This window comes from Phoca vitulina, unplaced genomic scaffold, assembly GCF_004348235.1.
Source record: "Phoca vitulina isolate PV1807 unplaced genomic scaffold, GSC_HSeal_1.0 scaffold6, whole genome shotgun sequence".
Classification (NCBI taxonomy): domain Eukaryota; kingdom Metazoa; phylum Chordata; class Mammalia; order Carnivora; family Phocidae; genus Phoca; species Phoca vitulina.
In genome coordinates, this window is record NW_022589709.1 from 43599221 (window position 1) to 43623563 (window position 24343).

The window sequence follows — 24343 nt, forward strand, 5'->3', positions numbered from 1 at the left end:
TTTCAGTTCAGGTCATGATCTCAGGGTCCTGAGTTCGAGCCCTATGTCAGGCTGTGCACTCAGCACAAGAGTCTACTGGTCCCTGTCCCTCTGCTTTTCCCCCTCAACTTGTGCACTCTTTCTCTCCGTCTCTCTCTCTCTCTCGTTCTCGAATAAATAAAATCTTTAAAAAATTGATACAGTTCTGCTGTTGGGAGACACTTCCTGGCAGTGGGAATACGCAGGTATTGAATAATTTGAATAGCAATAAAGCCCTTAGGGAGCTAGTATTGGATTGTGGAAGACAGTAATAAATAAGTTAACTAAGTTAAATAGGTTGAATGTTATATAGTGATTATTGCAAAAATTTGAAAAAAAATAAATTAGAATATGAGAATTCAAAATGTTGAGAAATGAAGTTGGAGATTTTGATAAAGTGGTCAGGAAAAGAAAGGCCTCTCTGAGAAGTCTTATGGAAAAGACCCAGGTATATCCTTCTCTGTGTATTCAGTGATCCTTTGTTTGTAAATATTACAGTCATTTACCACCTGTCTAAATGGTTTTACTTGAAGTGACTAATCTAAGACAGGTGCAATTCTGCTCTGATTTCTCTCTCCCTGTGTTTCTCTAACCTCTCTCCCTGTCAAATTTCAGAATGAGCCGCACCAGTTCTATTAAAATGTAATTCTATGCATGGACCACCTTTCTCTCAAGTAAGAACTGCTAAAATTTCACGGTAACATTTGTTATAACAAGGATTCACACCACTTCTTTTTAAACCACTGGATGGAAATCTCCAAATTAAATTTTTGTTGTTTGTGTTTTTAAAGTTCATACTTTTTAGTTAATTTCTTCCATACTTTATTGTGATCTTTTCTGACATTTTCTTACTGTGTTAGGATCTGAAAACAATTTACCTTCTGAGCAATTTACAGCAGTGCTTAAGAGTTTCCTGATCTGCGACTGCCTTCGGCTCAGGTCATGATCCTGGAGTCCCGGGATCGAGTCCCGCATCGGGCTCCCTGCTCAGCGGGGAGTCTGCTTCTCCCTCTGACCCTCCTCCCTCTAGTGCTCTCTGTCTCTCATTCTCTCTCTCGCAAATAAATAAATAAAATCTTTAAAAAAAAAAAAAAAGAGTTTCCTGATCTGACAGCCTTGTTGTATATTACACCTGTTTATTTGCAAAGAGGCACGAGTGGTTCATTATCCATGAAATCATAAATGAAATGAATTTATGGGCTGTCATGCTGTACCTCATACTGAAGTATTCACTCCTATTAAATCACTATATTCTATGTTTCTTCCCATTAAAAGCTTATGATCTAAAACAACTCCTTAAGCCACAAGGGAGAATTAAGTTCAATACTTTATATATAGGATGTGTACTACATAAAATACACTCTCAGTTTATAAGAAGCTCAGGTTCATGTGTAACTAGTGAATGATTGTTTGAGAGATCCAGAGTCACTATTTTATGGATTATGAATTACTGTTGTATTTAATGAAAATAAACTGTGATTTCTATGAAAGTAAATATATGCTGAAATACTGAAAATACTTTCTCCCCAAGTTCAAATCCCTAGAATCTGTGAATGCTAGCTAATATGGGGGAAAAAAAAAGAATTTGCCAATGTGGTTATGTTAAGGCTAAGGGGATTATCCTGCATTATCCAGATGGGCCCTAAATGAAATCACAAGTGTCTTTACAAGAGGTAGCCGGAGGGAGATTTGAAATAGAAAAGAAAGCAAAGTGACCATGGAGACAAGAGATTGCACTTAATAAGAATGACCGTAATCAACAGAAGCTAAAAGAGGTAAGGAATGAATTCTCCTCTAGAGCCTCTGGAGGGAGAACAGCCTTGCTAACACCTTGATTTTAGTTCCTTAAGATTCATTTTTGACTCTGGCCTCCAAAATCATAAGAGAGAAAAAGTGTGTTGCTTTAAGTCCCCAAGTTTTTGGTAATTTATTACAATAGTTATAGGAAACTAATACTAATAAATATATACTAACTAATACTAACTAATAGGTATGTACTGAAGAATCAAAGTTGAAATAAATGTTTTAAATTAAGAATTAAGAGTAGTGATAGGATAACACATTGCCTTTTTTTCTCTCTATGGATTAAGGTTTCAGTACACAAATAATTTTATAAGCTACATTTTTAAGCTTATCTATAACTAGGTTATTATTTTAATTAAAAACAACCTACTTTGGCACTCAGTTTGCCTTAAATGATGCATGTGTATTAATAATGTTATAAGGTATTGATTTTTAATTGAGCCAGTTTTTTTTCCCCTGAGATCCATGAGAAGACTCTAATTTATTCAGAGATCTCTTTTTAAAATTATATATTAAATTTTAAAACATGCTTTAAATGTTGAATTTATAAAAATGCAAATATTTATTACAAAAATATATTTTGATCTTAATGCATTTAAAGAATGGATCAGATTTTTGTTTCTTTTTTAAGATCATATATGGTGAAAACACTTTTTCATAATTCACATCACACTATTTTAGACCTGGGAATGTCCCTACAGGGCATTTTTTTGTCTTTCATTATGCAAACTAGGAATCTGCAACCTAGGGAAAATGTATAGTTTATTTTATTGATGTGCTATAGGAAAAAAATGCAAAAAATTATAATAGAATCATATTGTACCTTGAGAGACATTATAGTTTTAAAGCAAATAAAAAATAAAGTCAAAATGAATAACAGCTCCCTAAGTTAGGCAGTTTGTTTTTTGTATACATGGTAGGATTTCATAGCTTCATCAGAATTTCTTCTAATACTGGGGCGCCTGACTGGCTCAGTCAGTAGAGCATGCAACTCTTGATTTTGAGTTTGAGCCCCACATTGGGCATAGAGCTCACTTATTTAAAAAAAAAAAAATCCTTCTAATACTAATGATTTCCACAAATAGGATCTATTTATTTAGAGATGGTACCTAAACGGTTTTAAAAAGTAAGTAATACCTATGAGGGGAGGCTTATCACTATATTAAATGACAGTGCAGTAACATGAAATAAAAATTAACCTGAGCTTCACTTTATGAATGCCTCAAATTTTCAGGAAGAAATAAACACAAACCGAAAAGGTAACTATGCTGCTTTGTTCTACTAACTCCTACTGTTTTCTGAATTACAGTCCTTAGGCCAGTGCCAACCAGAAAAAGAAATAACTCTCATTCTCCTTCAGGGACTACTGTACTGTGACATGAGCAGAGAGTATGCTTTCTTGTATCTTTTCTATACTTCTATCTTTCTGCCACCACGCTGAGACTTTAAATCACAATAACCGCTAAGAAGAAAGTGAGACTAGGGTGGGGATTGACTGAGGGAAAGGAGGAGAAAGGCTGTGCAAATATCATACTAACATTGGTAGAGGTTTATACCACAAGATAAGACACTCCTGTAGGACAGAAAGGAATAACTCAGGAAATATTTCATAGGTTTTTCACCCCCGCCTTTTTTTTTTTTTGTAGAAGTTCAGTGTTGCAGAATTCCAGGAGTTGGGACAAAGGAGTTATCTTTGCTTATTACAGGGAATAAAATTGGGAGTTGTGTATATGAACTTGAACTTATAATTTTGATATAAGAGTAATCCATGAAAAGTAGAAATAATTTCCATCTACTTATTCAGTCTCTGGACCAATAGCAAATCTGAGCATATTTAGCTTTGTGCTTGTATCACTAAAGAGAAAATAACAACCTTGGACACAGAAAACAAAAAAAAAAAAGCAAGACAAAGCAAACAAAAAAAGAACAATCACTAAAAGCCTCAAGTAGGTTACATCTCTGAAAATGGACCTCATTTTTTAATGTAACTTTACAATAACTAGTGGATTCATATACTATATTGGCTGCCAATTTCACCTGCAGCATGCCAAGTTTGGAATTTTGCTGGCAAAATAACAAAGAATCTATGCATATATTCTTTATAATCCAGCAGTTTAGTTATGTGAGAGCCATATTCATTTCTGTATATTTTTATTTGAAAAATTATATAAAATTGTGCCTTATGTAGTGTTCCCTATCCATTTATACACATGCAAGGAACTAAAAAATGAGTTGATAGTAATGAAAAAAAGTGAACGTATTTTAATAAGTGTTGTAAACCAACAAATTCAACAAAACCTAAGAAAGTAAACAAAATAAATTAAATGGAAACTTACCTTGTAAAATACATATTTATGTGGCTAATAACATCAAAACAAATGATAGGGCAAATGCCATGGGACAAAACTTGCTGTTAATTTCATTCAAAGCTGTCCCTCACCACCCAGTGCTAGACACACCATTTTTTTTTTAATTTTTTTATTGTTATGTTAATCCCCATACATTACATCATTAGTTTTAGATGTAGTGTTCCATGATTCATTGTTTGTGCATAACACCCAGTGCTCCATGCAGAACGTGCCCTCCTCAATACCCATCACCAGGCTAACCCATCCTCCCACCCCCTCCCCTCTAGAACCCTCAGTTTGTTTTTCAGAGTCCATTGTCTCTCATGGTTCTTCTCCCCCTCCGATTTCCCCCCCTTCATTCTTCCCCTCCTGCTACATTCTTCTTCTTCTTTTTTTCTTTCTTAACATATATTGCATTATTTGTTTCAGAGGTACAGATCTGAGATTCAACAGTCTTGCACAATTCACAGCGCTTACCAGAACACATACCCTCCCCAGTGTCCATCACCCAGTCACCCCATCCCTCCCACCCCACCCCCCACTCCAGCAACCCTCAGTTTGTTTCCTGAGATTAAGAATTCCTCATATCAGTGAGGTCATATGATACATGTCTTTCTCTGTTTGACTTATTTCGCTCAGCATAATACCCTCCAGTTCCATCCACGTCATTGCAAATGGCAAGATCTTATTCCTTTTGATGGCTGCATAATATTCCATTGTATATATATACCACATCTTCTTTATCCATTCATCTGTTGATGGACATCTTGGCTCTTTCCACAGTTTGGCTATTGTGGACATTGCTGCTATAAACATCGGGGTGCACGTAGCCTTTCGGGTCCCTACTTTTGTATCTTTGGGGTAAATACCCAGTAGTGCAATTGCTGGATCATATGGTAGCTCTATTTTCAACTTTTTGAGGAACCTCCATACTGTTTTCCAGAGTGGCTGCACCAGCTTGCATTCCCACCAACAGTGTAGGAGGGTTCCCCTTTCTCCTCATCCCCGCCAACATCTGTCATTTCCTGACTTGTTAATTTTAGCCATTCTGACTGGTGTGAGGTGGTATCTCATTGAGGTTTTGATTTGGATTTCCCTGATGCCGAGCGATATTGAACACTTTTTCATGTGTCTGTTGGCCATTTGGATGTCTTCTTTGGAAAAATGTCTGTTCATGTCTTCTGCCCATTTCTTGATTGGATTCTTTGTTCTTTTGGTGTTGAGTTTGATGAGTTCTTTATAGATTTTGGATACTAGCCCTTTATCTGATATGTCATTTGCAAATATCTTCTCCCATTCTGTCAGTTGTCTTTTGGTTTTGTTGACTGTTTCCTTTGCTTTGCAAAAGCTTTTTATCTTGATGAAGTCCCAATAGTTCATTTTTGCCCTTGCTTCCCTTGCCTTTGGCGATGTTTCTAGGAAGAAGTTGCTGCGGCTGAGGTCGAAGAGGTTGCTGCCTGTGTTCTCCTTTAGGATTTGGATGGACTCCTGTCTCACATTTAGGTCTTTCAACCATTTGGAGTCTATTTTTGTGTGTGGTGTAAGGAAATGGTCCAGTTTCATTCTTCTGCATGTGGCTGTCCAATTTTCCCAACACCATTTGTTGAAGAGACTGTCTTTTTTCCATTGGACATTCTTTCCTGCTTTGTCAAAGATTAGTTGACCATAGAGTTGAGGGTCCATTTCTGGGCTCTCTATTCTGTTCCATTGATCTATGTGTCTGTTTTTGTGCCAGTACCATACTGTCTTGATGATGACAGCTTTGTAGTAGAGCTGGAAGTCTGGAATTGTGATGCCGCCAGCTTTGCTTTTCTTTTTCAACATTCCTCTGGTAGACACACCATTTTCTTGATGCTGAAAGGAAGTCTGTGGAGGAAAATGAAGATCATCCACATAACTCAACTCTAATTTATTTCCACCAGAAATCAGAATTGATAAGCATTAAAGAAAAAAAGAGGATGAAATATATTTTTCTGTGGAAATAGATGATGAGGGAGTAGGATGAGGACAGGTAACTGTTATAAGTAAATTTTTCTTGATTCATTAGACAGTTTTCCAATGTACAAAAGCACTCTTCTCAGAATAGTCAGATTTGTTCATACCTTTGTGGAGTGAATCATTTACCAGATTTGTAAACCACCTATGGAAGGAAGAGAGAAGACCAGTCATCTGTGCATAATTTGGCTCAATCACACTTTCCACCTCCTACCTTTTCACAACCCATTCCTAAACACAGACTACTGAAATTAAAGGTATAAACGGGAGCAACTGAGTCTGAGGTTAGATTGGAAAAGTCAAATGTATAAGTATATATTTTCAAACACTCTACACCCACTACACTCTTAGAAAGTGGTGAGGACTTATCCATAGGAGGAAGTATAAGTTTCCTATTGCCACTGTAACAAATTACCACAATCTTAGTGACTTAATACAACATAAATTTGCTATCTTACAGTTCTGGAAGTCAGAAGTCTGAAATGGCTCTTAGGTAGGGTACTAAAATCAAAGGTTAAGTTCCTTATGGAGTTTATAGGGAGAATTGTTCCTTTCCTTTTCCATATTTGAGATGTCATCTTCATTCTTTGGCTCCTGGCTGCATTGCTTAACAGCTGCTCCATTATCATATTCTCTCCCCTCCCTCTATGTCTGTTGTCACATCAGCTTCTTTGCCTTCCCTGATCCTCTGCATCAGTCTTCTTAGGATCCTTGTGATAATGACAATGGATTCACCCAGATAATCCAGGATAATCTTTCCATGTCAAGATCCTTAACTGAATCACATTTTGAACATCTCTTTTGCCATGCAAGGTAACATATTTCAAGTTTTGGGAAATAGGATGTGGACATTTTTGGGAAGGTAGGAGTGGATCGTTTTTCAGTCTAACATGGCATCCGTAGGGAGAAATGGATAATACAGAAGTAAATAATATAAAAATTTAAGAATACTTCAGCATAGAAACAAGAAGGGAGCATAGAGATCATAACATGACAAAAACAAGTGAGATATCTATATGGGAGGAAATACTTCTCTCAAAAAGTAAGAATTTCTCCAATTTTTGTACAACAAAATGACATAAGTAGAAAATGCTTTAAAAATTTCAAGATGAAATAAGAATATAACTGAAAAAAAATCCCACCTAACGAAATATTGAGCAAAAAGCAGCATTGAAAGTACAGTGTGATAAGCTAAAGATACATAGTGAAAATTTTTAAATAAACTAGTTACACACACACAACTAAGATTTATAGTTAATAAGTCAAGAAAAAAGATAAAATGAAATATAATATTACTAGCTTAATTTAAAAATTCAGAAAAACAAGTTAGACATAAGGAAAACAATTAAGTTTATTTAAAGAGATAGTTTATTTAATTTCAATGATAGTAATAATTAAATATAAATGGCATAAGGCCCCCTTAGAAAGTAGAAATAGTTAAATTAGAAAAACAAAACAATAACTTATTATATGCTGTCCAAAAGAAATCCACTTTAATATAAAAATACAACTAGATTAAAATAAAGGGATATAAAATGATACATAATTATAACATTGTTCCAAAAAAGTTAGAGTGGCTCTATTAATATCAAAGTAGATTTCAGAGAAAAGAATGTTATCAGAGACAAAACAGCCATTTTTTAATAAAGAAATGTATTAATATATCATTGCAGTAATAACTCTTAATTAATTTTTTTAAGTAATCTCTATGCCCAACCAGGGGCTCAAACTCCCGAGATCAAGAGTCGTGTGCTCTATCGAGTAAGCCAAGCAGGTGTCCCTACAATCATAACTCTTAGCCATCATAACTCTTTATGCACCTAACAACAGAGTTTCTGTGTATATGAAGAAAAATAAAATAAAATTGCAAAAAGAACTAGACAAATAATTAATTATAGTTAAAAATTGCAATATCTTTTATTCCACAATTAGTAAAGCAAGTAGACAAAATTGGTGAGCATGTATAAATATTAAACAAAACTATTAACACAATTAACCCAATTGACATTTAAATAACAGTCCACCCGATAATGACAGAATACCCATTTTTTGCAGGTGCCCATAGAGCATCCACCAAAACAGTCTATAATCTGGGCTTTAAAACAATAGATTTCTATACTTTCAAAAGTCTGCTTCTTCTGAATTTGTTCCAATTCTTTGAATTAAGTAATATCCTTTTTTTCTTTTGTTTTTGATACTTTTGTCAGATTCAGTCTTTGTTTCTTAAAGACAAAGAGAATTGTTGCAAGTTTTCAATTGTGTATATCGGTGGAAATATTAAATACAGAGGTACAAATTTAGGCCAGGACCCAAAGAAAATGCTTTGTATGGAGATACAGACTGGGGAATCTTATCAAGGGGTTGGGTAAAATTTCTGACAGAGAAAAAATATATATAAAATGAAATATTGGAAAAATTTCCAAGATGTAAGTGCTTGACAAATCATTAAAGTCAAGTAACTTAACACATAACATAAATGCATGATGTTCTTTATGATAACAGCAGAATTAACATTATGTTTTATTTAAACTGGACAGTCTTCTGGAATCATGGATTTTCTAGATCTGATTTTGACCAAATATAGCCTAACTAAAAGCAAGTTATAGAAAAACCTGATGCTAAACACACATAAAACGGATTCTCCACACCTTAGAAACATACATATCTTTATCTTGCCCACATTAAAAAAAAAACAAAAAAAAAGTGGCATATACCTTATGTAGATGTGCAATATGCTCTTTTGGTAGTCTATTTTTTAACAACCTTTTTTCTTTTATGCCTTATTAAAACACAACTAACAAAACAAATTTAGAAAAACCCGCAGTGAACATAACAAGCACATAACAAAAACTGAAGTATCTCACACAAGGCAATTTGAGAAACAGATAACATTGTTAATGTGTAAGTTAACTTTCAGTTGTAATTTGAGGCATCAATCTCTTTGCTAACAACTCTGTACTCTTTGTTTTTCTTGTTCAAAATTTTGCTTTTCACTTACACAGCATCAAAAAAAAAAATAAATCAACATAGACAGGATATTAGTGCCTCTTCAATTTCAGAAATGCAATTTAAATCTCATTATTTTCGTGGCAACTAGTAACATGCCATCATACAAAGAATTCTAGTAATTACTTAGCATTGCCAGATTATTTTATTAGCATTCTGTAAAATTCAGTTTATATAACATCTATTGTTTTTTTCTGTGGTCCTTATTATTTATTATAAGATTTTGAGGAGACATTGCCATTTTTTTATTGCCCAATACATTGCAAAATATTTCTTCCCTTATTTGTTCCAACTGTCCTTGAAATAGTTTCACATACTGCTGCCATTAATTACAGGTAACTTAATCACTTTCAGCTTTCTTTAATATGATAAAATCCTATATTGTGGAATTCTTGAAGTGTTTAATGTGGCATCATTCAGCTAAGTTAAGTACTCTAAGGTAACATTAATTATCTGATTTAAACCAGCAGAGCAAAGACAGTTAGATGAAGTTTAGGTTATGAATAGTATTTGAAGTATTTACTGATGTCTTCATACAGAAAGGAGCTGAGTGTCATAGAGTGAGAGAGAGAGGGAGGATTGAGGAAAAAGGAAATGTAAAGGTATCAGTTCAAGGACATCTTGAATACTAAAGAGTAAAGACTTTGCCATGTTTTCCATTTTAATTATGAATTAATTATGAATAACTTTGATTTTATAATTTTAAGGAAGATTTTTAATGGCTATGAATATTTAGCATTTATAAAGCCTTTCTATCTTCTAAGCACTTACCAATTAATCTTTAAAACACCCTTATGAGGGGCGCCTGGGTGGCTCAGTTGGTTAAGCGACTGCCTTCGGCTCAGGTCATGATCCTGGAGTCCCGGGATCGAGTCCCACATCGGGTTCCCTGCTCAGCGGGGAGTCTACTTCTCCCTCTGGCCCTCCCCCTCTCATGCTCTCTCTCTCAAATAAATAAATAAAATCTTTAAAAAAAAAAAAAAACCACCCTTATGGGATGGATAAGTATTATTATACCCATTTGACACATAAACAGATACACAAAGAGGTTAAATACTACAGATTCTATTTTGGAAGCTATGAAATAGCGATATGGGGATCAGAAATCCCAAATACAATGAGATCACAATCGCACTTGACCTGCTAAGTATCACCTAATTCTCCATATTAAGTCAACAACTACGTAGACTATACTGCTATAGAAAGAAAGGGCCTGGCCATGGGCAGTGATAAAGAACTCTTGCTTGTTGTAGTGAAAAAAATAATAATAGCTTAATAATAACAGCAGAGTCATTTAGACATGAAGAATCATAACGCCAGTAGGTATGTTTTCTCTTCCTCCTCTCCTATACTAAGTGAAGGGAACACAGCACCATTTTTCCAGGACTAAAGTCTCTCACCTGTGGTTCAGTTCCCTTTCCCTGCAGACATCTCTTGCATCTCACTCTACCATAAGCACTCTTGTTTCCCTATTTTCTTGACTTCACTGTACTCCACATCCATGGTGCTTATACTTGTTCAGTTGACAAATTTCTGAAAGATGAATTTTACAGATCATTGCAATATATTTATTTATTGTCATCTTAATATCATCTTTCAGATTTAAACAATTTTACTTAAAGTTTAGCTCTATATGTAGGCAATTAAAAATCAAAAGAAGTCTTTAGGGATGCAGTCGGTTAAGCGTCTGCCTTCGGGTCAGGTCATGATCCCAGAGTCCTGGGATTGAGTCCTGTATCGGGCTCCCTGCTCAGTGGGGAGCCTGTTTTTCTCTCTGCCTGCCGCTCCCCCTGCTTGTGCTCTCTCTGACAAATAAATAAGTAAAATCTTAAATAAAAAAAGAAGTCTTTAAAATAAACTATCAATTAAACATGACCATTTACTTTTGGATTTTATTGTTCTAAACTGCCAAAATATCCTTGCAGGCAAGTGATAGCATGTGCCAAATATTTAAGAAATATTTAAGAAAAACAATTAAAATTAGTGTCAGTGGTGATCAGAACCAATGACTTACTTAGTGGTAAAATTTTGATACTAATCCTGTTAGCAGTTTTAAATATTGGAATATGCTCCCTCTTGTAGTATACACCTTTTCCATTGGATGAAAACTTGGTAACCACTAATCTAAACACACACACACACACACACATGCACACACACATCTCTTCTAACCTGTAATTATTATTATTATTTTTTTTACTGTAACCTTAAGCTTTTCTTTCTTTCCAATACTGTCCAATAACTTGAAAGAGAAACCATTTTGTTGCTATTTCTTTACCCTTTTTCAGTCTTATGCAATTGAGTTTCAACTTTGTCTACTGAAAAAATACTCTCAGAGTAGTAAATCACAACATTATCACAAATTCAAGTGGCTTTATTATTCAACCTTATACTCAAATTCTTTATAGCATTTTGTAGTGTCTGATATAAACACTGAGGTATCCTCTTAGTCCACATTCCTTCCAGGAACCAAGTCCTGCAGTTCCTGCTTTCATGTTGGGTAAATTTCTTCTTTTAGAGTCTCAATACATCTATCCTGCTTCAATATCACTGTCTCTTGACTGAATTCTGAAACTGGCTTCTTAACTGACGTTGAAGCCTCCTGTTTTCTCTCACAGCAACCTAAAATCCACCCTCTTCCACATCTGGAAGTTGTATAACATAGTGGTCAAGAACTCAAATTCTGGACGTATTTCCTGATTTGAATCCTGGCTTTGTCATTTACTAGCTGCTTGAATTTGAGTCAGTTACTTGAGGTCTCCTTCCTATGATTTCCTCAAATGAAAATGATGATGAATGTGAGAAATCCTCATAAAATTATAGTTGCCATTTTATGAACTTGATGGATGATCACTAATATTATTCTGACAGGATATTCTTTTTAAAACACAAGACTGAATATGTGCAATTGATTTGAATTTTTCTCAAATAATATTGTTTCTGTTTGTTTTGTTGTAATGTGTTTTACTTTAGTATTATAGATTCTTCCTTCTTTGTTATCACCTACCACCACTACAAACTAGGAATATTGTCACTCAATATAATTTTCCCTTTCCTATTCCATGATTTTTTTTTCCTTGACTTTATGTCAGGCAGATTTTCCTTTCCTTCATCTCTGCAACTCAAGAAATTTTAATTATAGGGTGCCTGGGTGGCTCAGTCGTTAAGCGTCTGCCTTCGGCTCAGGTCATGATCCCGGGGTCCTGGGATCGAGGCCCGCATAGGGCTCCCTGCTCCGCGGGAAGCCTGCTTCTCCCTCTCCCACTCCCCCGGCTTGTGTTCCCTCTCTCGCTATCTCTCTCTCTGTCAAATAAATACATTAAAAAAAAAAAAAAAGAAATTTTAATTATATTGTGGGGTATAGGTAGTATTGTTGCCTTTTCTGTGAAATTTGCCCTAAACCACGCCAGAAAGCTAGGGGTGCCTGGGTGGCTCAGTCAGTTGAGCGTCCAACTCTTGATTTCAGCTCAGTTCATGATCTCAGGATCATTAGATTCAGGGTCAGTCTCCATGCTCAGCAGGGAGTCTACTTGAGATTCTCTCTCTCCCTTGCCACTGCTTGTGCACACACCTCTCTCTCAAATAAATCTTTAAGATTTCATAAGAAGGGTATGTTACTTATTGATATTGGCCTTTTTTCTTTCCTATGAGAGAAAATCACTGAAGTAGGAAGTAGAATCAGCTTTGTATTTGCAATGGGAAGATAAAGCAGCATTTCAACTGACTGAGCTATCCAGGCACCCCTAGCTTTCTGTTCAACTGTTAATTAGTTCTGGACCATAGCTAGGTAAAAAAATGGTAGTCTCATTCAGTAAGACCTGAATAAACTCTCAAGGCAGCAAATTCAATAGAGTCCATTTTCTTCAAGGTTAAGGATATTTAAAAGAAAAAGTTTTCTGATACATTTTATGCTTATAATTTTAAAATTAAGTTATATTTTAAATAAGTAATATATGTACACTATATAATGATTTATGTAAAAGGGCTCTATGATAATAAACATATCTTTCTCTGCCCATTCTTTAAAAACTACCCAGTATCTGTCCATAGAGTAAGTTACTGCAATCATATCATTGTTTATCCTCTTTGGTAGTTCGTGCTAATATATGCATACATACAGCTTGAATCTACTTTATATCTCTAAATCTATATATTATTATATAATCTTTTCCAACTTGAAAGTCTAGCTATAATTTTTGAATCAATTTTCTAGAAAAATACTAAATGTCTCATTGACCTTCACTTAAGATAATTTATAACTATATATCCCATCTTAAAAGATTTTTGTGTCTTAAAATATTTTAAAATATCCAGTAAGATTAAAATAGCAACATTTTAATTGAGAAGGATTTAGAAAAAGGTCAATGAAAATTAGGTCAAGAAAAACAGTATAAGTATAAAGTTGGGAATAAAGTCAATATACAAAGTGTATGTCATTAGATCTGTGCAACTTGTAGAGATGGGTTGTAGATTTGACTTAAATTTTTAATAGTAGAGGAAAATATTATCAGATAGCATTACAGAGTTCATAAGATTAAAAATATGAAGCATATAGAAAAAATACAGGAGAATAATTGTATGTGCTTTGGGGAGGAGACAATATATTGAACAAGTCCCCAAAAATCACCAAAAAAAAAAAAAAGAAAGAAAGAAAATTATTGACAAATTGAACTTTATTCAGCCTATTACAGACTTAGTTCTAGTATTTAATATTATGGGATGAGAATATTTTAAAATTTCTTGAATGAAATATTACTTGTTATTTTAAAACTGTAGTTCTAATGTTTAAAAATATTTACATTTTTGTTTTACTGCTTATCTTTGTAAATAACCTTTACATAATCTTCTTATCCTCTTTCTTAACATCACACCTATCATTTCCTTTTTTTTAAACTTTCTCTTTCTCTTCTTTCCCCAATTTTGGTCAATAAGATTAGATTTCTTAGTGTTTGTCTTCATGCTCTTTTATGCACTTATATTTTACTGCTTGATTCATCAGCTTTAAATGCTGCTTTATTTTCCCATTGCAAATACTAAACTGATTCTACTTCCTACTTTAGTGATTTTCAAACTTCAATGCACATCAGAATCATCTAAGGAGATTATTTAAAAAGTATTGACCAGACCCTAATCCTAGAGATGCTAATGAAGGGCACTTCAGAAATCTTCAGAAATCTGCATATTTAGCAAGTATAGCTGTTAATTCTGATTTGGGTGGTCCTAGATACAATTTTAATAACAATGACTTAAAATAACATGGTCTTTTTAAAGATCAGGTATTTTTATTCAAATCAAAAATGAGACTTTCTATAATACATAAAAATAGGCACTCATTTGAATAGTTTATGATACTTTAAATAGGTAACTAGCCAAAGGTTTAAATAGATTGACCAGGCAGAAGTTAAACGAAATGTTTAGAGTCCATTTATCCATGAGTAAGATTTTAACTATTTAAATAATATCTTTGAATAATTCTCTAAGTGTAAAGACTAATAACACAACAACGAAATAGACAAAATAGCTGAATCAACAAATTGGATACCTCAGTTTCTCTTTTAGAACCACCTATTTCACTTTCTAAGAATTTACTCGGGAATTCACTGGCCCTTATTTTATAATTTTGGTATTTCGGTTTACTCAAGCCAAAAAGAATAGAATTTAATCAGAGTAAAATGAAAGAAATTATTATAGAAAGTTTCACTGCATCATGCATCTCTTTGTTTCAATTTTAGTATTTTTTAACTTTTGAAATACAAATATTCTTCTCAAAAGCAAAATTAGATGTTAAGTGGTAGGTGGTAGGAAGACTGGTAGGGGAGGGCCTGTTTGATATTAACTAAGGAGTTAACACCTAATGAAAGAACAATTCATCTTAGAGTTCTGTTTTCACCGTAGATATTTGAATATCTCATCATTTAAAAATATTACCCTAAAATTATTTGAAATGTGCTGCCAGTGGAGTGTGTGTTTATTGTTCTCTCTCCTTTCACCAGTCACATTTCATCAGCTACCGCTGCACTACTGATTCTCACATTGGGATGAAACATTTCTTTTTTTTTTTTAAAGATTTTATTTATTTGACAGAGAGAGACACAGCGAGAGAGGGAACACAAGCAGGGGGAGTGGGAGAGGGAGAAGCAGGCTTCCCGCTGAGCAGGGAGCCCGATGCGGGGCTCGATCCCAGGACCCTGGGATCATGACCTGAGCTGAAGGCAGATGCTTAACAACTGAGCCACCCGGGCGCCCCTGAGATGAAACATTTCTAATTTCCTCTAAGCTTAATTCTGTTTTTGAAGACAAAACAGAGTGAATCACCTTTTGCTTCCACATGAAAGTACTCCAAATGTTTAAAGAGGACTTTTTAAACTTTTACTGTCTTTATTAAACTTTTACTCTCTTTTATTTTTATGTTCTCTGTCACTACCTTATGCAAACATTCCTTATGGTACATGATTTCCAGGTACTTAAATTGGAGGTTAATTTTCTGTAAAACATTAATTAGAATTCTTCTTGGAAATGTGTGTTTGGAATCCATCATAATTTTTGACATATGATCTGGTCAGCAGGATCATTTTTGATTGACAGAATTTTATGTTTTATAAATTCAAGATACTACATTTTCTTTAATTATGCATTTATTTCAGTTGCATATTAATTAGTTTATTCATTTACTTGATCTATATAAACCATTGGTGTTTAAACTTGAAAACAATTAAAAACCTGATTTGTTTTTACCTCACTTCTGAGACTCCCCCAAACTGTGCTAGTTTTTTTTCCAGACTAATTTTAGCATCATTATAGCAAATTCTTAAACATTTCACCTCATTGATTTGGTTTGTGTGACATTCAACCAGATTATTTTTTAATTTTAGACTTAATTTTTGATCTTTTCATTTATATATCCTTTCCTAATTTGTTGTCTCTACTTGGTTCATTGATGTATGTTTTAAGATCAGACATGACTTTCTGACTGACAGAAGCATACTTGTTTTAATTGACTTATATATGTATTTTATATACTTTTAAAAATCAGAGTGTTATAAAAGTACATGTTGTTATTTGATGTATATAAAACTCTAGAACAGGAAAACTAACCTATACATAATGACACCAAAAATATGTATATATATACCTAAGTATTTATATACCATTCTCTCATTGAAGATTAGTTTTGCCTGTTTCAGAGTTTTATAAACTATATATATATATATATATATATATATATGTATATATAGTTTGTGTGTGTGTGTGTGTATTTGTGTGTGTGTTTATGTATATGGCAAGGGAGAGGTATTGATCATATTAGTGGTTGTCTGGAGTGGCAGTGGGGGGGGTCATAATTGTGCATGGGAACTTTTTGAGAGATGCCCTACAATAGGTGAATGGATAAATAAACTATGGTATACAATAGAATATTATTCAGAGCTAAAAATAAATGAGATGTCAAGCCATAAAAAGACATAAGGGAAACTTAAAATCCATATTAGTAAATGAAAAAGATTGAACTGAAAAGGCTACATGCTGTATGATACTATATGATATTTTGGAAAAAAAGACCAACTATGAAGACAGTAAAATGGTCAGTGGTTACTAGAGATTAGGGGAGATGAAGTGATGAATAACTAGAACATGGAGGATTCTTAGGGCAGTGAAAATACTGTGTGTGATACTATAATGGTGGATACATGTTATTATACATTTTACAAAGCCCATAAAAAGTGCAACACCGAGGGTGAACCCTAATGTAAACCATGGACTTTGGTTGATTATGGTGTGTCAATGTATGTTAACCAGTTGTTAACAAAGGAATGACTCTGGTGGGGGATGTTAATAATAGGGGAAGATATGCATATGTGGAGGCTGGGACTATATGGGATATCTCTGTACCTTTCTCTCAATTTTGCTGTAAACCTAAAACTTCTCTAAATCATATATATATAATATTATATATATATGCACGCTAAATATCTGAATTTGAACATAGAATGGGACATTTTTAGAAATACAAAAAACATGGGGGATTTGGATACCACTCTATTAGTAAACCACAAAACGTGGAAAGCAAAGATTATTATGTATTAGAAAATTTAGAAACTCATGTTTAGTTGGTTTGATTTACTTGTTGCAAAGAGGGAAGCTTGATACAATGAGGGATCTCTGAAGATGTCAATGAGAAGTTGTGGAAATGGCTCGTTATGGGATTTGGGCTTGTGCTAGATGCTTTTGTGGAGAGTTCAAGGATGTAGGTCATTGCTGTTAGTTGCTCTCAGGAAGTAAGGAAAGTTCTCTGACTGGTTATGTTAATAATTTTATCTAGAAGACAGAATGAAAACGAAATGAAATGAAAATGAAAAGAGACAAAGCTGTGTTTGTTAAAGAAGCAGCAGTCACATTAGCAAGGATAGAGAGATGCTTGTTGTTTTTGTTTTTGCTTTTGTTTTAATTTCATGGCTTGGTCAATGGTATTTTGTCTGTGCTTAGACATGGTTATAGAGTGATCTTGTGTGTCCTGAATGCTTATTTTTATGGAGTGGCTTTGTCTGATGCTGTTTTGTGAAACTGGTTATGTTTAACAGGAGATCACCGTAGTCTAAATTGAGGATCAGGCCAGCTTCCAGCCATCAGAGACTGTTTTTCTCTTTCTCAATACCTTACATAGGAAAGAAAAAAGGCCAATATCAATAAGTAACCTACCCTTCTTATGAAATTAAAATGGAGGAGATACATCTCTCTAGGGTGTAAAGTGGACATGTTACATAACCTAAATAGTACACAAGCAGAGTAGAGGGAAGAAAATAATAAAGGGTTGTGATGCAATGGTTAAGAACTGAGAGTGAGAAGCCATACTGCCTTGTTTCAAATCCAGGCTCCATGCTCTACTAGGTGAGTGACCTTGGGTAAGTTTCTTAACCTCAGAATGCTTTAGTTTCCTCTTTATCTCAAATGGAGATAACCTCGTGGTGGTTCTATGAAGATGACACACATAAATACCTGGAAAGTGCTTAGTAGGTGCTTAGTTCATAATCAGCAATACATAAATCCTTTCTATTGTTATTACAAGGACAGAAATGAAATGAAAACCAAAAAAGGTGAAGTTTAGTTTTGTTGAAAGACCAATAGGTATATTATAAAATGATACTGTAATATATGTATGGTATATTCTTTGGGGCAGAATTTTTCAACAGTTATGGTGCAAATGGTGTGGTCAGAAAGGGACCAGGTATGCCTGTCGTGGCTGAAGTTCCAAGGCCAGTAAGCAACACCAGTTAGCATCCTTATTATTTGCTAATTATTAAATAATTAAATAATATAATTTTCTATGTGCACAATGACAGGAAATAATCTTTGGGAAGCATTGCCTACAGTTAAGCTTACTTCTTGTTGTTATTGTTGTTGTTGTTTTAATTTTGTAAGAAAGCTTATACAGGTATATTCAAAGCTAAACTGTTTGGAAGCATTCTTAATGTCCTTAAAAAGGAGAATGGATACTTATCAAATTAAGTCATTTGAAATTGATGATATACAATCTTTTTTGATCTACAAAAAGAACAATCTTAATGGGTCATCATCATTCTGCTATGTGGACACAATAAAGTTCAGTTTATAAAATTGTAACTGGAGTTACAGGCATTATTATGGAAGACTTTTAAGAATACATCAAGGAAAAACAAAAGTTACAGAAGATTAACAATAGTAAAATTGTGTTATAAAGGTTAGAAAACATTTAAAATAACATTAGTTGTTATTTTAGGATACTTATTTTTGTAAAAAAGGTTTTAAAATGTTCCTGAGTAGAATAAGCACCAATATTAAGATTGTGATTACATCTAAGTAGGGATAAGTAGGTATAGATTTCTAGCTAAGTAGGCTTTGTGAGTGACAACAAAGTAGGTGAAACTGACCTATTTGGCTGATAAATTTCCCTATTTCCAAATCACTTTTCCCTTTCCAAATTCCTCTTTGGATACATACATGTGCTTTTCCAAACTTCTATGAAATTAAGAGTTTCAAAGATAAACATGTGACACAATTGTAGTAAGTAAGAATTTGTTGTGGGTTTTCTAACTTATTTTCCTAATAAAATGGATAGCATTGATACTTTGACCTCTTTTGCCCTTCAGCCTGAATGAGAATTGATAAATTGGGCTGGGATATCTATACCGACACTGAAGAAAGAGCCAGGATGATTGCATAGACTCTAACCCTAACATGATTGAACTGTTAAACCAATTCCAGCAACTGTTTACTTCCAGACATGTTCTTATTGGGAAAATACATCTCAATCTGCTGTTTAAAGCAAAAAATACTCCTAACTTCTTCATTACTTAATTTTTTTAAGGTTCAATTGTTTCATCAAGAAAATGGCTATAATGCATGCACCTTCACAAGGGTTTCTGAAGATTAAATAAAATAAGGCATTTAAATATCTTAGCTCAATGTGTAGCATGTCATTAGATCTCAGCAAATGTTATTTAAAACAAATTAACTTTAAAAAACAATGGACTTTGGAAAGGGCAGGGTATTTAATGAGTGAATTCATGTATTTATGGTATTTAATGAATGCAAGATTACTGTCATCAGGGGAATCTGAGAAAAAGAATCCTGAAAGGTAAATGGAGGATTCACACTTGATAATTTTATTATTGATATCTACCAGGCAACAGTGCAAGGTTTTTGCATCCAAAGTGCATAGCTTATTCATTTTTCATCCACCATATATTTAGAACAACTAAAGAGTTCAAAACTGTGTGGAGAATTGAGAAGATAAGAGATTGTGTGACCTGATAGCACTAGTACAATATTAGATGCATGTACTTAAATATACAAATTCCAATAAATATTTTTTAATTAAGTGAATGCAGGAAGAATATTTTACACTCAGCAAAATGCCATGACTATGAAAATTTATCTTCTTATTTATTTTACTTTTTTTTTTAAGATTTAATTTATTTATTTGACAGAGAGAGACACAGCGAGAGAGGGAACACAAGCAGAGGGAGTGGGAGAGGGAGAAGCAGGCTTCCCGCTGAGCAGGGAGCCCGATGCGGGACTCGATCCCAGGACCTTGAGATCATGACCTGAGCTGAAGGCAGATGCTTTAATGACTGAGCCACTCAGGCGCCCCTATTTTACTTTTTAAATATATTAACTAGGCAGTCGTTACCTCCACTGATAGATTAACTATCCATGATAGGAACATTTCATGACCTCTTGTTCATATTAAGAAATTATAGAAAAGAGTTTACCTATATAGAATTATCTAAAGCCTTGGAGAAAACAGCTAATATCACTATCTATATATTTAAATGCCTTTCCCTTTTGGAAAGGTCTTTGCTTAATAGAGAAATCACAACTTGAATCTTCCCTCCCTGTCAATACAATCCAAATCATCACATATGTTCTCCCCATTGTGCAATAAAGAATGCTTGCCACTCCAGTACAATCAAAAGAGGAATGGAGTTAGGTCAGCATCTATTCATACTCCAATTCCCTCTTTCAGAAAATGGAAACCAGACACCTTTGTGAGATATCACACTTAATAGAAAGGGCTAGCAATTCAGAAGAGTCTATATATCACTTGAAGGAAGTAAGAAAACTAAAAGAAAATATTACCTTTTGTTCTATAAGACTATATCTTCTCAAATGAATGCAGAACAAACAGCTACTATTTGATTCCATATAGCCACAATTCATCAAATTTACTGAACTTCTTGAAAACTGTAATCAAGTTGGTATGGTTTAAAACTACACGTTTTATTCCATGTTATAGCAAAGCCATAGAATTTGAATCTGACATATAATATGTTTATATGTATAGAAAGTTTCTTAGTAATCATGAACAGTTGGTCCAGAATGGCGGTAGTTGCACATAATTTTAGAAGTGCCAGATTTTGTGGATAGGTTTTGTGTAGATAGTACTACTGATGTACTTTTTGGAAAACTTACATAAGTCCATGCCCCTGAGACCTCAATTCAAAACTGAAGTTAACTGGATAATATCAGTGAAAATGATAGAGAGAGGACCTCTGAAAATTTGCCCCACCATAAAACAATCAAAAAAAGACAGTGATTATTAGAAACAAAATTTTTAGAACTCTGGAGATTAGCCAAAGGCTCGCAGCAAAAAAAAGAGACATTTAGGTGAGAAAAGAGGCTGGATCTCAGTAAGAACAGTAAACGTGTGGCATTGTATTTACCCTAGCCCCAGCTCTAGTCCTCAAATTTCAGGCAGCTTTGAAAAATAACAGTTTATATTCCTAGTACTAGAGGGAGCAAAATGCGACAGGAGCTCTTTCGAGCTTCATTCACAAAGAAAAGTCATCATTTGACATGCCTGTAGTTCCCTGAAGACACCAATCTAAAGGTCTATCTTTATTCGACCTAGTGATAAAAACTTGTGAGGGGAAGAGTTGCAACACATTTATCAAATATTTTAACATCATGGCTGAAGGAATAAGCTGAAAAAGTAAGCTGAGGAATAAAATGGCTATAGGGGCTTTGAAAACCTCTGTTACATTTCTGGGAATCTGGAGGCTTTGTGCATAATTATAGCCATGCACATGTTCAGGGAAGACCTACGAAGATCCTAATCTTTCAACTCTGTGTGAACTTGACCTTCTGTAAAAGCAATGAGTTAAAGTAGAGCAGATTTGTAAGCTGTCTGGTTGAGTGTTGAAAGCATGCCCAAAACATGCACAAAATCCCTCACCAAAATGGAGACTTATTGCTTCCAGACATTTAAGGAAATTCTGTCCAAAAATTAGCTGACCACTAAGCTAACCAAATAGAAACTCAGTGGACACATATGACAAAGATACAGAACTTACAGATTTAGACAGAAAAGTCACTAAACAATTAACTACAATACCTATATTAAAAACAAACAAACAAGCAACAACATAAGAAAGATATCAGATCAATAACATAAGTTTTCACCTTTAAGATAGTGGCAAAAGAAGAGCAAATTAAACCTAACATAAGCACAAGGAAACAAATAATAAAGATTAGAGTGAAAATAATAAAGATTAGATTTTATTAAAACAATAGTGAAAAAGTTATCAGAACTAAATTATTTCTTTTAAAAGATCAATACAATTGCAAATCTTTAGCTAGACCTACCAATAGAAAAGAGAAGATTCAAATTAATAAAATCAGGAATTAAAGAGAGGATATTCCTACTGACATTACAGAAATAAAATGCATTATATAGGAATAACATGAGCAATGATTTGCCAGCAAATTAGGTAACCTAAATGAAGTGGAGAAATTCTGAGAAAGATAAGAACTACCAAACTGACTTAAGAAGAAATGGAAAGTTTAAATAGACCTGTAACAAGTAAAAAGATTGATTTAGTAGGGGCACTTGAGTGGCTCCGTTGTTTAAGCACCAACTCTTGGTTTTGGCTCAGGTCAGGATCTCACAGTCATAGCATTGAGCCCTATGTTGGGCTCTGTGCTCAGTGTGGAGTCTGCTTCAGATTCTCTCACCCTCTCCCTCCCCCTCTGCCTCTCCCCGGTCTTGTGTGCACATGCTTTCCCTCACTTTCTCTCTCAACTAAATAAGTAAAAATCTTAAAAAAAAAAAAAAAAAAAGATGTAGTAATCAGAAAGTTTCCCTCAAAGGAAAGCTCAGGATAAGGTGGCTTCAGTGGAATTTTACCAAACCATTAAGAATTAACAACAATTCTTCACAAACTCTTCCACAAACAGACTGTGGTGGTGAGGAGAGGGAAAAAGAATTGGAAGGTGGGGGGAAGAAGAGGAGAATAGTTTGGAGTTCATTCTATAAGTCAGTATTTCCCTCAAATCAAAACCTATGTTGTGCTAATGGGTTTAATTTTGTGATGAGGAAAATATTCTGGAATTAGAATGTGGTGATGGGCACATATCCATGTGAATACACTAAAAACCACTGAATTGTACCCTTTAAAATAGTGGATTTTATGGTATGTGAAATGTATCTCAACAACAACAAAAAAAGAAATCAGTTACTCACATGATTAAGATTCCTTTTGGTACAACATTTTACTTTTTTGATGTGATGAAAATATAAATCCTATAATAATAGTTTAATGGAACATACCTAATACGGAAGAGAGAAGTTTGAAAGAAGGATGAAGTAGAGACATACTGCAGAAGTTTATTAAAAGTTAATATTAATGAATGGTATTATATTTTGTCTTAAAGTAACAAAGCCAGCAGTAGCAAAGATTGTGTGGGAAAAGACATGTCCACACTAGATACACTCACTATTCATATTAGACCTCTCTAAACTTGGGCTTTGGACCAAACACCATTCTCCTTATGAAATTTGATGAGATGAAAAAATATTGGATAATGTGGCAGGCAGTTAAAAGACCAAAAGCTGAGAGAATGCAAAAGATGAGAATGAGAAGTTTAAAATGGAAAATACACTATCTACTAAGATTAAGTGGCTTTAAAACATTCAAAATTTGGCAAGTATTTAAAGAGGTAAGAACTTTTGGGTGACTGAATATTACTATTATATATATGTGAAAAATACAAAAGGAGCAAGAAACATAATTCCTGTCAAAATTATACTTGACTCACAGGGACTAGAGAATGCTGTAGTTAGTGTACTGTGTGATTAATTACTGACAAAGAAAAGAAAGAAAGAAAGAAAAAAGAAAGAAAGAAAAAAAGAAAGAAAGAAAGAAAGAAAGAAAGAAAGAAAGAAAGAAAGAAAGAAAGAAAGAAAAAAAAGAAAGAAAGAGAAAGAAAGAAAGAAAGAAAGAAAGAGAAAGAAAGAAAGAAAAACAAAGAATACATTTGTTTACCAAAACATTTTACCAATGTGAGGAGCGGAGGCACATACTGTTTAATAGAGGATATTAAACAATGTGTGTTAATGTTCTTTTGCTACTGTGTATTAGGAGCATATGATTTATAATGTATTTTATGTATATCCTGGAAATGGATTTCTAATTTAATCCTATACATTTATTTCCTAAATATATAATACTAATTAAATATTAAGCATATTTAATGAAAAATTTATAGCATAAACATAAAGATATGTAGGAATGGTGAAAAAATAGATGTGTTGTCACTTTTGTGTGACAAATAGTCATGATTTAATTGAATCGCTCCTACCAAAGTAGACTTGTCAGTTTCCCAGTTGTGTATACTTTATTACTCAATGATGGCAAAAG